The 16,972-nt window shown below is 39.8% G+C and overlaps 1 protein-coding gene and 1 long non-coding RNA gene across 8 annotated transcripts in view; both read left to right on the top strand.

The window, feature by feature from the left end:
• Positions 1 to 16,972, top strand: part of FHIT (fragile histidine triad diadenosine triphosphatase) — a 1,436,343-nt gene that overhangs the window by 1,115,817 nt on the left and 303,554 nt on the right. The gene's annotated exons all lie outside the window — the stretch shown is intronic.
• Positions 5,471 to 16,888, top strand: LOC113628054 (uncharacterized). Its single transcript, XR_003435857.1, has 3 exons — positions 5,471 to 5,522; positions 7,104 to 7,222; positions 16,877 to 16,888. It is a non-coding gene; the product is annotated as an uncharacterized LOC113628054 (long non-coding RNA).

The following is a 16,972-nucleotide window of genomic DNA, read 5'->3' as shown; positions in this document are numbered from 1 at the left end:
TATCTTCTTCCCCCTCTTCAAAATTGTCTTGGCTGTTTTGGTTCTTTTGTTTTTTTTTCTTTTTTAATACAGCAGGTTCTTATTAGTCATCAGTTTTACACACGTCAGTGTATATACATGGCAATCCCAATCGCCCAATTCATCACACCACCACCACCAACCCCCCACGGCTTTCCCCCTTTGGTGTCCATACGTTTGTTCTCTACATCTGTGTCTCAATTTCTGCCCTGCAAACCGGTTCATCTGTACCATTTTTCTACGTTCCAATATATGCGTTAATATACGATATTTGTTTTTCTCTTTCTGACTTACTTCACTCTGTATGACAGTCTCTAGATCCATCCACATCTCAACAAGTGACCCAATTTCGTTCCTTTTTATGGCTGAGTAATATTCCGTTGTATATATGTATGACATCTTCTTTATCCATTCATCTGTCAATGGGCATTTAGGTTGTTTCCATGACCTGGCTATTGTAAATAGTGCTGCAATGAACATTGGGGTGCATGTGTCTTTTTGAATTATGGTTTTCTCAGGGTATGTGCCCAGTAGTGGGATTCCTGGATCATATGGTAATTCTATTTTTAGTTTTCTAAGGAACCTCCATACTGTTCTCCATAGTGGCTGTATCAGTTTACATTCCTACCAACAGTGCAAGAGGGCTTCCTTTGCTCCACACCCTCTCCAGCATTTGTTGTTTGTAGATTTTCTGATGATGCCCATTCCAACTGGTGTGAGGTGATACCTCATTGTAGTTTTGATTTGCTTTTCTCTAATCATTAGTGATGTTGAGCAGCTTTTCATGTGCTTCTTGGCCATCTGTATGTGTTCTTTGGAGAAATGTCTATTTAGGTCTTCTGCCCATTTTTTGGATTGGGTTGTTTGTTTTTTTAATATTGAGCTGCATGAGCTGTTTATATATTTTGGAGATTAATCCTTTGTCCGTTGATTCATTTGCAAATATTTTCTCCCATTCTGAGGGTTGTCTTTTTGTCTTGTGTATGGTTTCCTTTGCTGTGCAGAAGATTTGAAGTTTCATTAGGTCCCATTTGTTTATTTTTGTTTTCATTTCCATTTCTCTAGGAGGTGGATCAAAAAAGATCTTGCTGTGATTTATGTCAAAGAGTGTTCTTCCTATGTTTTCCTCTAAGATTTTTATAGTGTCCGGTCTGAAATTTAGGTCTCTAATCCATTTTGAATTTATTTTTGGGGTATGGTGTTAGGGAGTGTTCTAATTTCCTTCTTTTACATATAGCTGTCCAGTTTTCCCAGCACCACTATTGAAGAGACTGTCTTTTCTCCATTTTATATCCTGGCCTCCTTTGTCATAGATTAATTGACCATACGTGCATGGGTTTATCTCTGGGCTTCTTATCTTGTTCCATTGATCTCTGTTTCTGGTTTTGTGCCAGTACCCTATTGCTTTTATTACTGTAGCTTTGCAGTATAATCTGAAGTCAGGGAGTCTGGTTCCTCCAGCTCCGTTTTTTTCCCTCAAGACTGCTTTGGCTATTCGGGGTCTTTTGTGTCTCCATACAAATTTTAACATTTTTTGTTCTAGTTCCATAAAAAATGCCATTGGTAATTTGATAGGGATTGCATTGAATCTGTAGATTGCTTTGGGTAGTATAGTCATTTTCACAATGTTGATTCTTCCAATCCAAGAACATGGTATATCTCTCCATCTGCTGGTATCATCTTTAATTTCTTTCATCAGTGTCTTATAGTTTTCTGCATACAGGTCTTTTGTCCCCCTAGGTAGTGTTATTCCTAGGTATTTTATTCTTTATGTTTCAGTGGTAAATGGGAGTGTTTCCTTAATTCCTCTTTCAGATTTTTCATCATTAGTGTATAGGAATGCAAGAGATTTCTGTGCATTAATTTTGTATCCTGCAACTTTACCAAATTCATTGATTAGCTCTAGTAGTTTTCTGGTGGCATCTTTAGGATTCTCTGTGTATAGTATCATGTCATCTGCAAACAGTGACAGTTTTACTTCTTCTTCTCCCATTTGTATTCCTCTTATTTCTTCTTCTTCTCTGATTGCCATGGCTAGGACTTCCGAAACTATGTTGACTAATAGTGGTGAGAGTGGACATCTTTGTCTTGTTCCTGATCTTAGAGGAAATATTTTCAGTTTTTCTCCATTGAGAATGATGTTTGCTGTGGGTTTGTCATATATGGCCTTTATTATGTTGAGGTAGGTTCCCTCTATGCTCACTGTCTGGAGAGTTTTTATCATCAGTGGGTGTTGAATTTTGTCAAAAGCTTTTTCTGCACCTATTGAGATGATCATATGGTTTTTCTTCTTCAATTTGTTAATATGGTGTATAACATTGATTGATTTGCATATATTGAAGAATCCTTGCATCCCTGGGATAAATCCCACTTGATCATGGTGTATCATCCTTTTAATGTATTGTTGCATTCTGTTTGCTAGTATGTTGTTGAGGATTTTTGCATCTATATTCATGAGTGATATTGGTCTGTAATTTTCTCTTTTTGTACTATCTGCTTTGTCTGCTTTTGGTATCAGAGTGATGGTGGCCTCATAGAATGAGTTTGGGAGTGGTCCTTCTTCCACAATTTTTGGAAGAGTTTGAGAAGGATGGGTGTTAGCTCTTCTCTAAATGTTTGGTAGAATTCACCTCTGAAGCCATCTGGTCCTGGACTTCTGCTTTTCGGAAGATTTTTAATCACAGTTTCAATTTCATTACTTGTGATTGGTCTGTTCATATATTCTATTTCTTCCTGGTTCAGTCTTAGAAGGTTATACCTTTGTAAGAATTTATCCATTTCTTCCAGGTTGTCCATTTTATTGACAGAGAGTTGCTTGTAGTAGTCTCTTAGGATGCTTTGTATTTCTGTGGTGTCTGTTGTAACTTCTCCTTTTTCATTTCTAATTTTATTGATTTGAGTCCTCTCTCTCTTTTTCTTGATGAGTCTGGCTAATTTTGATGATACATATATTGAAGAACATGCATATATTGAAAAACATCAAACATCATCAATTTTGTTTATCTTCACAAAGAACCACCTTTTAGATTTATTGATCTTTACTATTGTTTCCTTTGTTTCTATTTCATTTATTTCTGCTCTGATCTTTATGATTTCTTTCTTTCTGCTAACTTTGGGTTTTGTTTGTTCTTCTTTCTCTAGTTCCTTTAGGTGTAAGGTTAGATATTTTATTTAAGATGGTTCTTGTTTCTTGAGGTAGGCTTGTATAGCTATAAACTTCCCTCTTAGAACTGCTTTTGCTGCAGCCCATAGGTTTTGGATCGTCGTGTTTTCATTGTAATTTGTCTCTAGGTACTTTTGATTTCCTCTTTGATTTCTTCAGTGATGTCTTGGTTATTTAGTAGTATATTCTTTAGCCTCCATGTGTTTGTGTTTTTTACATTTTTTTCCCCTGTAATTGATTTCTAATCTCATAGCATTGTGGTCAGAAAAGATGCTTGATATGATTTCCATTTTGTTAAATTTACTGAGGCTTGATTTGTGACCCAAGACGTGATCTATCCTGGAGAATGTTCCATGCACACCTGAGAAGAAAGTGTAATCTGCTGTTTTGGGATAGAATGTCCTATAAATATCAATTAAATCTATCTGGTCTATTGTGTCATTTAAAACTTCTGTTTCCTTATTTATTTTCATTTTGGATGATCTGTCCATTGGTGTAAGTGAGGTGTCAAAGTCCCCCACTATTATCGTGTTACTGTCGATTTCCTTTTTTATAGCTGTTAGCAGTTGCCTTATGTATTGAGGTGCTCCTATGTATATATTTATATATACATTTATACTTGTTATATATTCTATATATATTTATAATAGTTATATATTCTTCTTGGATTGATCCCTTGATCATTATGTAGTGTCCTTCCTTTTCTCTTGTAACATTCTTTATTTTAAAGTCTATTTTATCTGCTATGAGTATTGCTACTCCAGCTTTCTTTTGATTTCCATTTGCATGGAATATCTTTTTCCATCCCCTCACTTTCAGCCTGGATGTGTCCCTAGGTCTGAAGTGGGTCTCTTGTAGACAGCATATATATGGGTCTTGTTTTTCTATCCATTCAGCAAGCCTGTGTCTTTTGGTTGGAGCATTTAATCCATTCATGTTTAAGGTAATTATTGATATGTATGTTCCTATGACCATTTTCTTAATTGTTTGGGGTTTGTTTTTGTAGGTCCTTTTCTTCTCTTGTGTTTCCCACTTAGAGAAGTTCCTTTAGCTTTTGTTGTAGAGCTGGTTTGGTGGTGCTGAATTCTCTTAACTTTTGCTTGTCTGTAAAGCTTTTGATTTCTCCATCGAATCTGAATGAGATCCTTGCCGGGTAGAGTAATCTTGGTTGTAGGTTCTTCCCTTTCATCACTTTAAGTATACCATGCCACTCCCTCTGGCTTGTAGAGTTTCTGCTGAGAAATCAGCTGTTAACCTTATGGGAGTTCCCTTGTATATTACCTGTCATTTTTCCCTTGCTGCTTTCAATAATTTGTCTTTAATTTTTGCCAGTTTGATTACTATGTGTCTTGGCGTGTTTCTCCTTGGGTTTATCCTGTTTGGGACTCTCTGCACTTCCTGGACTTGGGTGGCTATTTCCTTTCCCATGTTAGGGAAGTTTTTGACTACAATCTCTTCAAATATTTTCTCTGGTCCTTTCTGTCTCTCTTCTCCTTCTGGGACCCCTGTCGTGCGAATATTGTTGCATTTAATGTTGTCCCAGAGGTCTCTTAGGCTGTCTTCATTTCTTTTCATTCTTTTTCCTTTATTCTGTTCCACAGCAGTGAATTCCACCATTCTGTCTTCCAGGTCACTTATCCGTTCTTCTACCTCAGTTATTCTGCTATTGATTCATTCTAGCGTAGTTTTCATTTCAGTTATTGTATTGTTCATCTGTTTGTTTGTTCTTTAATTCTTCTAGGTCTTTGTTAAACATTTCTTGCATCTTCTTGATCTTTGCCTCCATGCTTTTTCCGAGGTCCTGGATCATCTTCACTATCATGATTCTGAATTCTTTTTCTGGAAGGTTGCCTGTCTCCACTTCATTTAGTTGTTTTTCTGGGGTTTTATCTTGTTCCTTCATCTGGTACATAGCCCTCTGCCTTTTCATCTTGTCTATCTTTCTGTGAATGTGGTTTTTGTTCCACAGGCCGCAGGATTGTAGTTCTTGTTGCTTCTGCTGTCTGCCCTCTGGTGGATGAGGCTATCTAAGGGGCTTGTGCAAGTTTCCTGATGGGAGGCACTGGTGGTGGGTAGAGCTGGCTGTTGCTCTGGTGGGCAGAGCTAGTAAAACTTTAATCCGCTTGACTGCTGATGGGTGGGGCTGTGTTCCCTCCCTGTTGGTTGTTTGGCCTGAGGCAACCCAACATTGGAGCCTGCCTGGGGTCTTTGGTGGGGCTAATGGCAGCCTCTGGGAGGGCTCAGGCCAAGTACCTCCCAGAACTTCTGTTTCCAGTGTCCTTGTCCCTACGGTGAGCCACAGCCACCCCCGCCTCTGCAGGAGACCCTCCAACACTAGCAGGTAGGTCTGGTTCAGTCTCCCCTGGATTCACTGCTCCTTCCCCTGGGTCTCAGTGCACACACTACTTTGTGTGTGCCCTCCAAGAGTGGAGTCTCTATTTCCCCCAATCCTTTTGAAGTCCTGCAGTCAAATCCCACTAGCCTTCAAAGTCTGATTCTCTAGGAATTCCTCCTCCCGTTGTTGGACGCCGAGGTTGGGAAGCCTGACGTTGGGCTCAGAACCTTAACTCCAGTGGGTGGACTTATGTGGTATAAGTGTTCTCCAGTGTGTGAGTCACCCACCCAGCAGTTATGGGATTTGATTTTACTGTGATTGCACCTCTCCTACCATCTCATTGTGGCTTCTCCTTTGTCTTTGGATGTGAGATATCTTTTTTGGTGAGTTCCAGTGTCTTCCTGTCGATGATTGTCCAGCAGCTAGTTGTGATTCTGGTGTTCTCGCAAGAGGGAGTGAGAGCACGTCGTTCTACTCCACCATCTTGGCGCAGGACCTATTTAGTTGTATTTTATCCGGCATTTTTGTGTGTCATTGTGAGAAGACTTGATAAATCAATCATGATATTTATCCCTTTTGTACTTGGAGGCATCCTCAGAATCCTCCTTAACACAGTGTTCTTAGTAGCCACTATCAATGGGTTAGAGTTGATGTGCCTAAAGTCAATAATCTTTTATGTCTCTTTACCACTAACAAGAGGTAGTTCTAAAACAGAGGTTTGGGAAAAGGGCAGACATGGTTTCTATAAAAGAGAAAAGCAGGAAATACTGTTATGGTGGTAAAATATACATAATATAAAATTTACTATCTTAACCATTTTAAAATGTACAATTCAGTGGCACTGAGTATATGCACGTTGTCATGCAACCATCACCATTATCCATTTCCAGAACTTTTAAAATCATTCCAAACAAAAACTGTGTACCACTTAAATAGTAACTCCCCATTCCTTCCTCCCACCAGCCACTGATAACTTCTATGCTGTTTTCTGTGTCTATGAATTTACTCTAGATACCCCATAAAAGTGGAATCATACAGTATTTGTCCTTTTTGTCTGGCTTAATAAGACTTAGCATAATGTTTTCGAGGTTCTATATATGCAGTAGCAGAATTTCATTCCTATTTAAGGCTGAATAGTGCTCCATTGTGTGTGTGTGTGTGTGTGTGTGTGTGTGTATACATACATACATACATATATACACACATGTACGTTTTGTTTATCGAGGGGATGGCATTTTAAACCAGGCTGTCTAGGGCAGGAAAGGTACAGCAAAGCAGCTTGGTGTCATGGGAAGGCTCAGAAATAACAGATCAAGCAGGGGTCATAGTCTAGAATCTCCTAGCATTCTACTTAGTAGTAGTATGACCTTTGGCATCGTTAATTGATTCTCCCATACTTCTTTGTCATCTTCCAATGGACATAATAATAGCTCTTAAAGGGTTGTTGGGATGTTCATATGAGATAATGCATAGGATATGCCTTGCCTGGCAGATAGTAGGTGTTCAGAAAGTGAATCTCACTCCCAGAAACCCCCATCTGTGACAAGAATGAAGAGGTACTTAATAGTAGGTGTGTTTCTCTTATAGTTTAGGAAAAATAATAAAATAGGTTACGAGTCCCCAGGACATACAGTTGAGAACTGTCGGGCAGGAATGACACAGTCCTCAGACCGGGAAGAGTGGACTCTGGGATCTTACCACTCCTTGTATCCTTTCCATGAACCGGCAGTGTCTGGCTCTGTGGGTTGGGCTGATCTCTGGAGAGAAAGGAAAGCATGCCTTTCTGTCTGCCATGCTGAAGATGCCTTTTCTAAGATAAAAGTGTCTGCCCCTCTTTCAAACTGCTTTTGCTGCTTCCCATGAAAAAATCTTTTTCATTTTGATAAAAAGCAATTTCTCTCTTCCTGCCAAGCCAGCAAAGACTCTTTGAGAAGTGCTTATGCTTTCCTGGTATCAGGGTGTAAAATCTGCATGACATGGAGACCGTCGTGGCATCATTTCAGCAGCTGGCAAGGGAGGTGCCTGGAAGAACGACAGAGCAAAACACACCCCCTCCTCTGTAATGCACTCGAATCAGAAGCGTATGCTTGGGAATCTAACTCCTTGTTGTTCGGGCACCTCTAAGCTTGCAATAGAGTCAGGAGTGCAGAAGAGCTTTTGTTAAAGAACTTCCCGCAAATAATAGAATCAGGATGGGGTGGTGGAAATAGCAAAAACTGAGTACCGTGTCCTGCTCTCCTTCTCTCCTCCCCCACCCCCAGTATATTAAATGGTTGCCTTCAGGCAGAAAATCTTTTAGTTCCAAATAAATCAAAAGTAATAGAACTCGAAGCAACCTGAGCTTTCTAATCGACTCCAAAATTTGTGGGGGAAGTCCTCTGTAGAATCCTTTCTCTCTGTGTGTCTCTGAAGAGTTATAGGCAAGTTGAAGTTAGAGAAGTAAAGCAAAAATGTTGTATGCTGACCTGTCACCCCGCACTGCCTTAGAAGCTCTGCCTGTGGAAATTGCATAATGCTGTTGGAGCTTACAGAGATGTGTTCTCTCATATCTTCCTGAAGAAGGGGGTTAGTCCCGAGTTTACCTGTACACGGGATGGCTCTTTTCAGCTGGTGTTTCTTATTAAGTATCTGGACATTATCCAGCATCTCCATGTGGGTCGGCTGTATCCAAATGCTTATGGAGTCCTCAGGAACCCTTGTTCAATGTATGCAAGGCTGCCTAGAGGGGGTTTATGGCACATGAGGTTGAGTGTGAGCTTTGGAATGAGATCTAAGTTACCCTTCCCGCTCCTCTAAGCTGTGTGACATTTGGCAAGGCATCTAACCTCTCTGAGCTAAAGTTTGCTTTCCTGTAAAATGATGATAAGCCTGCCTCTTCACATGTTGGTCTCCAAGAGTAAATAAAATCAAAGAACTTTTTCTAAATGTTTTGCTCAGTGTTTGCTGTGTAACCAGTGCCCAGAAAATGTTGGGGTTTTTTTTCTCTTCTTTCTTCTCCCGGTTCGCAGTATAATTTTTCTTGGTGCAAATGCCAAAGCTCACAAGCTCTGTGCAGTACCATCTTTAGGATATGGAAATTGGTCAGGAACGTCAGGGATAAAGCTGAGAATTAGAAAGAAGAAGAAAGCTTATCACCGTGCGTTTCTCAGCTGGCATCCCTTTGCCTTTTCTAGTTAGAGTCTTTCATAGTAAAGTGGTTACTTACTTATTTTTTCTTATCCTTGAAGCCATGTGTGTAGGATAGTGTTTGACAGGCGTTTTGTGTGTGCCAAAGTGTGGGGAAAGTAATAAGGAGAAGTCCATTCGAGATGTCACTTCTCTGTGCTGCATGCTGAAAATGACAATAAAATCCCTTCGTCAAAACCTTATTGGTGGGTTGAGCGTCTCCACATCAAGAAAGGCTGCCTCTCTCCTCACACAAGAACAGTGTTTCAGGGAGGATGCAAAGATAGGACCCTGTATTGTGGAATGGGGGAGTCTATTCTTTTTACTTCTGTAGAGAATCATATTGTGGCAGGATTTTTTTTTTTTTTTAATTTTTCCTGTGTTGGGCAACTGTCCTCTCTGATCAAAGACACACACACACACACACACACACACACACACACACACACGTGCATGTATTACCTTCAGTGAGAATTTGGAGCGTGCAGCAAAGACATCCTTTCTCACTTAACTGGTTCCATAATTTAAAAATATTGCATTTCTCATCGGGGACAGGTGATGAAATGTTACTATTTTGGGGGAGGCTAAGGATGGGCTTTAACATTTTTCTCATCAAGACTCAGCGTACATAAAATAGATAACTAACAAGGACCTACTGTGTAGTACAGGGAGCTCTACTCAGTGTTCTGTAATGGCCTATATGGGAAAAGAATCTGAAAAAGAGTGGATATATGTATATGTACAACTGATTCACTTTGCTGTACACCTGAAACGAATACAATACTGTAAATCAACTATACTCCAATAAAATGTTTTTTAAAAAGACTTAGTGTACAAAGAGATGTGAAGGCACAAACAACTACAGCAACCACCATCACAACAACAAAGAAAAGAAGGCAGCACTTGTAGACTCTTGCCCTGTGTTCAGCAAGTACCTGACACGTAGGAAGCGCTCAGTAAATGCTGGTTTTGTTATTACTAATAAACACATCAGGCAGAAGCCTTCATGTTGGTTTCTCAGTGTTATCTTCAGGGAAAATCAGGTACAGCTGTCAAGATACTGAATGGACTTCCTTGCTCCATTGTATGATAGAATTCCCAGTAATTTCAAAATGATGATGCTCATTGAGAAGCCTCGGCTGGGGGTCTGGGGTGGGTATATCATAGCGACATCCACTGGTGACAGGATCACAAGATGCCTTTACATTTGTTCTTTCATTTATTTGGCAGGCAATACCTTGTATTTTTTCTAGTCTGACCTCAACACTTTCATTTATTTCACACCCATATAAAGTGTTTCCCAAGTTCTATGTTAGATTAAAAAAAAACTTTGTCATTTAAAGTGATTTTATAGTGTGTAACCTTCCTTCTTTCTTTTCCTTTTGTCTGTTCCTATTTCTTCCCAATAATTGTTTGGAAACTTGTCATTTGGTTCCAAAAGGAAATTTGAATCTAATCCAAAACTTTTGTAAATTTAATGATTAAAAAGCTAAAGAACTCGTATGTAGCGGTATTATCAAGTTAAACTGATTTCTCAGCTTGTAATAGCTTGTATTTATAAAATTTTTCAATGATTGAACAAAGTCATCAAATCTATTGCCCTCTCAATAAATGCATGTGGGTGTATCTTTTTTTTTTTCTCAGAGTAATCTCTGGAAGACGACAGTGTATATGGTTCTGATTCACATGTATCAAATGCCTAGTTTGAATAGGGCTGCGGATACATTTATACTAAGTATGCTGAAAGAAAATATTTAATTGTATATGTATGTATCTGTATATATGTTTGGGTTTTTTTTGTTTGTTTGTTTGTTTTTTGTGGTACGCGGGCCTCTCACTGCTGTGGCCTGTCCCATTGCAGAGCACAGGCTCAGCGGCCATGGCTCACAGGCCCAGCTGCTCTGCGGCATGTGGGAGCTTCCCGGACCGGGGCACGAACCCGTGTCCCCTGCATTGGTAGGCGGACTCTCAACCACTGCGCCACCAGGGAAGCCCTGTATATATGTTTTTAAGAAAACTTTTTTTTCCCCCTTTATTTGGGCTTTTTTGCCCTGTGAGCATCATATAAGGTTACATTAGGAAAGGACTGTTTGAAGGAGTTGAAGTGAAGGAGATAAAGTAGTAAGAGATAAAGAAGAAAGTTGAGTAGGCACAGCCCAAGTAACTTCGGTATCATTTAGGTATGACTGCTAGGAAAGAAAAAGAAGAGGGGGGCGGGTGTTACCAAATCATGGACTTGATTTTTCTCCAACTTTTTATATGCCTGGAGATGTTTTTCCTAAAGCCTTGAAGTTGATAGAGTCTGGACCATCCTCCATCCTTGTGGTCCTTTCATCTTTCCTTGAACACCTGTGAAGCTTTCTCAGTGCAGCCTGTGGAAGATACTCTATTATTTGATAAGGAATTGTTGGGTACCTCGTATGTGGCAGGCAGATGGCTAAATGCTTGAGATCCAAAGGTACAAAAGGCAGAAGAGGGCCCTGACATTATGATGAGGGAGACAGTTAAGAAACAAGTAAAAAAAGTAATTATGGACTGGCATATATATGTCTGGAAAGGAAAGGAGATGGTTGGGATAGTCTACTTGACATGGTATGGTTAGGGAAGACCTCTCTAGGAGAGGTCATCTAAGCTGATAACTGAAAGGTAAGAAGGGAATGGCCACACAGGAGCAAAGGAGAAGGGCATTCTGAGCAGGGAGAAGAGACAGCAACCAAGGAGCCGAGGTGGAGAGGAGCTTGGCATGTTCTCACACTCCCAGAAAGCCAGTGTGCCTGAGGCATGGGAAGCAAGGCAGAGCGAGGACTAAGATGAAATTGGAAACATACACAGGAGCCAGATCACCTGAGGGCTGTGTTTTAAGTGCACCGGGTTGGCAGATTTAGCAAATAAAAACACAGGATTCCCAGTTAAGTTTGACACTCTGATAAAACAACACGTGCTTTTGTTGTATAAGCACAGCCCAAATATTCCATGGGGCATACTTATACTAAAAAGCACAAATTATCCATTGTTTATCTGGGGGTCACATTTAACTGGATGTCCTGTATTTTGTCTGGCAGCCCTGTAAATGGGGGAGGAGAGTGATCTGATTTGCGTTCGTGAAAGATCAGTCAGCTTGGTTTCCTTGCTGCATGTTTCACCTGCTGCTTTTCTGATTCCCAGAAGCAGCTGAAAGAATGTTCCAGCTGGTGCCTAGTATTAATTACAGAGTGGTTTCCAGGGGTCTCTCTTTTCCTTCCTACTCTTCTGAGGTGATCTGCCTGCCTTCTACTCCTCTTCTGGGTCTCAGCCTAAATGTGGCTTCTCCTGAGAAGTCCATACTTCCCCACCTTCATCCACCTCCTTAGGTACCCTCCTCCTATGCAGTCCCAAAGCACCCCCCCCCCCCACTTCCTTCAGCAGAGCATTTATGCCGCGTGTCATCATTGCCTCTCTTCTGTCTTCCTCAGTAGACTAGGAAACCTCTCAGGACGTAGACTGTATATTTTTGCTCCTTAATTTTCTGGCGTCCAGTCCAGGGCCTGGCTCAGTGATTGGGTGAGTTAACTGCAAGGCCTCTGTAGAGTAACTCTCGGGTTAATAAGCCACAGTCTACTCAGAGTCCAATTTCTGAGCTATCAATTGCTAAAGGGTTTATATATTGAGCACTTCCTGCTGTCAGGTACTATGAAAAATCTTGGTGCTGTCAGGTACTATGAAAAATCTAGGTCTCTGCCCGTAAGGAGCTCATAAACCAGTTGAGAATATGAGATAACTCAGAATATCGATGATAGTGAACAAAGCCATAGGAAATACAGTGAAGTATTAGAATAGTGGTAGAATTGTTAGGACTTAGGGGTCGTGAACCTGGACTCCGTGGACCGCAGGATGCTATCTATGTGAGAGGGCTTGGGGTAGAGGTCTGGGAACTGGAATTATGTGCACAGTGTCATATGCACCTGCTCTCTTCTGGTGAGAGAGTTAGAGCTTTGATCACATTCTCAAAGGGGAAGCACCTGACTACTCCAGCCAGAAGGTTGAGAACCATCTGTTCCAAGTTCTACAGACATCCTGATGAACTGAAGACCTAAGTATTAACGAGGGGAAACAGACAAGATAAGAAATATCTTTACAATTTCATGCTGGGGTAGAATTTCTTAAAAGAATAAAGTAAAACTTGAGGAATTTAATTAAATCATAATTAAAGATCAGTGTTCAATGAAGGAAGCCATGGAAAAATTAACAGAGGACAAACTGAGAGAAAAAACTAGAAATATTCATAAGAGCTAACGAGATTTGTACTGAGGATATACTTTTTTTTTTTATAAACTTCTTCTAATTAGTAAACAGAAGTCTAAATGGGCAGAAGCTGCCAGTGGGCATTTTACAGAGGGAAAACTTGAATGGCTAGTATGTTTTTGAAAGAGGTGTTCAGTCTCAGTATTCAGAGACATGACTGTTAAAACGAGAGCCATTACTCTCTATAACCATTACTCTCATGTTGCTTAAAAAAATTAGACAGGTAATAAGATGTATATCTGAGGATGCATGAAAACAGGGATTTAGGGGGTTGTTTGGTTTGGGAAAGAATTAGAAGCAACTTATCTGCATGTTGATAGGGGAATAGAGAAGTAAAATTGTGGTTTATGCTTATGAGAATATACTGTGCCATGGTCAAGGGGGATTAAAACCTAGAGCAGCAGTGTCCAACAGAAATTTAATGAGAGCCACATGTGTTATTTGAAGGTTTTTTTCGGTAGCAACGTCAGAAAAGTACAGAGAAATAAGTGAAATTAATTTTAATTTCGTATTTTATTCAAGCCAATATATCCAGGATTATCATTTCAATTTACCAATACCAAAATTATTAAGGAGTGATTTTTACATTACTTTTTTGTACTAAGTCTTCAAAATCTGGTGTGTGTTTTACATGGACAGCACATCTCACTCAGATGCTAAATTCTCATTGCAAGTGCTCAATCCTTATGTCCGCATTTAGATTTCATAAAACGTACAGCTGAAAAAAATAGATTTACATACTTAGGGTGTTCCAGAAATACTTAAAAGTGTTCTCATCATTGAATAGAATACCAGTTTTTAAATTTAAATTGATTAAAAATTAAGAATTTAGTTTCTCATTTGCATTTGTCACATTTCACATGCGCAGTAGCCACATATGAGTTATGGCTGCTGTACTGGATAGCACAGATGGAGACCACCTGTAATATTTAGGCGCTTTTCATAATATAATGGTAGAATAAAAAATACAAGAATAAGAACAAGATATATAGTATTTAATGCTATAAATACATACTATCTAAATACACTGAACATACAAAAAATCAATATATTTTTTTTTGCGAAAACACATATGTGTAACGAAATATATGGGGAATAGTTGAGAAGAATGTAGTTATAGTTATAGAGTTAGGTAGCCTAGGATCAGAAAGGGAGGGATCAAAAGGGAAAACATAAGTGACATCTAGGAGAGTTCTAGACTGCTAGTGTGCTTTGGGTCAAGGAGCTTACCCAACTCCGTTCTAGGCACCGAGGGTTAAAACAGAAAGCGGTGAGAAGTACATCTAGATAATGGAATATTACTGAGTGCTAAAAATGAATGAGCCATGAAAAGACATGGAAAAACCTTAAACGCATATAGCTAAGTGAAAGAAGCCAGTCTGAAAAGGCTACATACTATATGATTCCAACTACATGACGTTCTAGAAAAGGCAAAACTATGGGAACAATAAAAAGATCAGTGGTTACCAGGGGTAGTGGAAGAGATGACTAGGCGGAGCACAGAGGATTTTTAGGGCAATGAAAACACTCTGTACAATATTCTAATAATGGATACATGTCATCATATATTTGGCCAAATCCGTAGAATGTACAACAGCAAGAGTGAATCCTAAGGTAAGCTGTGGACTTTGGATGATTATGTTGCATCACTGTAGGTTCCTCCTTGGTAATAAATGTGCCGCTCTGATGAATGACACTGATATGCATGGGTAGAGACAGGGGGTATGTGGGAAATCTCCACATCTTCCTCTCAATTTTGGTGTAAACCTAAAGCTTCTTTAAAAAGAAAAAAAGTCTTTAAAAATATTTTTTAAAAAGCAGTTAGAATTAGCTCTGCTCAAAACAGCAGCAAAATTGGGAACTTAATGCAGAATTATGGTTTCATGATCACATTTTCAAATAGATGTTCCTTCTAAAACAGCAAACGGAATCATTCTGGGAACTCCCAAACACAGTTAATGTCATCAGAGGACATTAGTATGAAAAAAAATCAGAGGACATTTGCCTGAAGCCCCTTCATTCTTCTGATAAACATAGTTTCTAAACATCATGTTCTCAGAACCTGTTAAATGTAGAAAATCCAAAAGGAAGTCATATATAATTAAGCCTTCACAAGCCAGAGTGCAGTACTGCCATTCCCTCACCGTTGTGCTTTGTGGAACATTACCATAATACGCATGCTATTAATGGCTAAATTGTGTTCCCCCCAAATTCATGTTGAATCCCTAACCTCCAGGATGTCAGAATATGACTCTGTTGGAAGATAAAGTATTTAAATAGGTAATTAAGCTAAAAGAAGGCTCTTAGAATGTGTTCGAATCCAATCTGACTGGTGTCCTTATAAGAAGAGGAGGTTAGGACACAGAGTTAGCAGGAAGTGCTAACAGGGGGAAGGCTGTCAGCAAGCCAAGGAGAGAGGCCTCAAGGGAAACCAACCTGCATACACCTTGATCTTGGATGTCTTATCTCTAGAACTATGAGAAAATAAACTTCCACTATTTAAGCCATCCCGCCTTTGGGTATTTTGTGATGGCAGCCCTAGCAAACTAATATACCAGCATTTTAAAATGTAACAACTTACTTGAGAGACAGTACAACATCAAGAGCAGGGGCTCTAGACTCAGATAGGAATGGCCTTAACTCCAGTGTTCAAATTACTAATTCTGGGACTCTGCGTGTTGCTTTCTCACTTGAGAAACAGGAAAAAGTCATTGTACCTAACTCCTAGGATTATTGGATTAATTGGGTGAATGGAAATAATTGCTATATAAATGTCAGTCATTATTCTGGTCGTTATGATTGAATGCCAGACTTCCTTTGTCACGATTTCTCTGCTCACTGTAGCAAGTACACCCCCAAGAACCAGGGTGACGTAACATACTAGTTCATTCCATGTGTGGTCTTAAGAATCATAAACAAAGAGATTAACTTGTTTACTGTTGAATGGCTTCTCCATTATTTTCAGTAGTTCACTCTGCAGAAGCATGGTTTTGAACTAACTGCTGGAGTTCTGAAATTGAACATGATATATTTTGAGTTTTCTTTTAGAAATTAACATGGTCAGTGTAGACATGTGGGCATTTGGGGCCAGTGAGAATCCAACCTCAGCAGTTAGAAGCACAAGAATAAGCAACCACCTCTACTAGCCTTATGTGCCACGACCAGCTTCAGAAAGAACCAGCAGTATAGCAGTACAGATTCCCATTTTGTCATATCTGTAATACTGTTTTTCCTCTGGAAGGAACTGAGGACAGAATTAGCCTTCACAAGTCAGAGGGCAGCCCTGATATTCACCAACTGTTTTGTTTTGTGAAACATTACTGTAATACGCTTGCATTTTAACATACAATAAATTCTTATCAAAGTGTCACTCTGAATGTAATCTCATCAGTGTGTTTAAGTTGGTTACCTTTGCAAGTTAAGCTCTAGGAGATAAAAGTGGGCACTTAACGTTCACTGGATATGCTGAGAATATCTCTGCTTCTGTGCTCAGTTTCCTAAAATCACATAACATTTTGTTGCCTTGTAATACATAAAAGGGGTAGTTGGATCTGAGAAAGCTGTTAGTATGTCAGATAAACAAGTTACAAAGTTCCTTTTCAAGTACATATGCCCTGCTTGGCGATATGCCTTGGAGTGGAAACTTGCATCAGAAAGCCTGGGCGAAGTTTGGGCATCTTTCTGAAGAGCATCTCTGACGTAAAAACTGCTGCGAAGCCTAATTTCTAGAGCTCAAATATCCTCCTACTCCTCCCCGTAAAACATGACTGGCTGTGTGTGGAGATTTCCTGCCTTTCTCATTCCCTCCTCCCCTGTGTGCTTCCCCATGTTTGGCTGCGTCTCGCTCAAGCGCCCTTGCTCTGCCAGAGGCTAGCTCTGTTTGTCTTTTTTATTCCCCCGCTAAATCTGTGAAGAAGTCCTCGTGTCCGTGCAGGTGGAGGACTGATGGGATTGCCTGTAGACAGTCATGTATACTTGAGACAGACTAGACCTTTGCAGTCAGCCCGGCA

Source organism: Aethalodelphis obliquidens, unplaced genomic scaffold (assembly GCF_003676395.1).
Source record: "Aethalodelphis obliquidens isolate GAN/ISIS:26980383/991018 unplaced genomic scaffold, ASM367639v1 scaffold22, whole genome shotgun sequence".
Classification (NCBI taxonomy): Eukaryota; Metazoa; Chordata; class Mammalia; order Artiodactyla; family Delphinidae; genus Aethalodelphis; species Aethalodelphis obliquidens.
The sequence above is the reverse complement of the archived record's forward strand: the minus strand, read 5'-3'. Positions and strand labels throughout refer to the sequence as shown.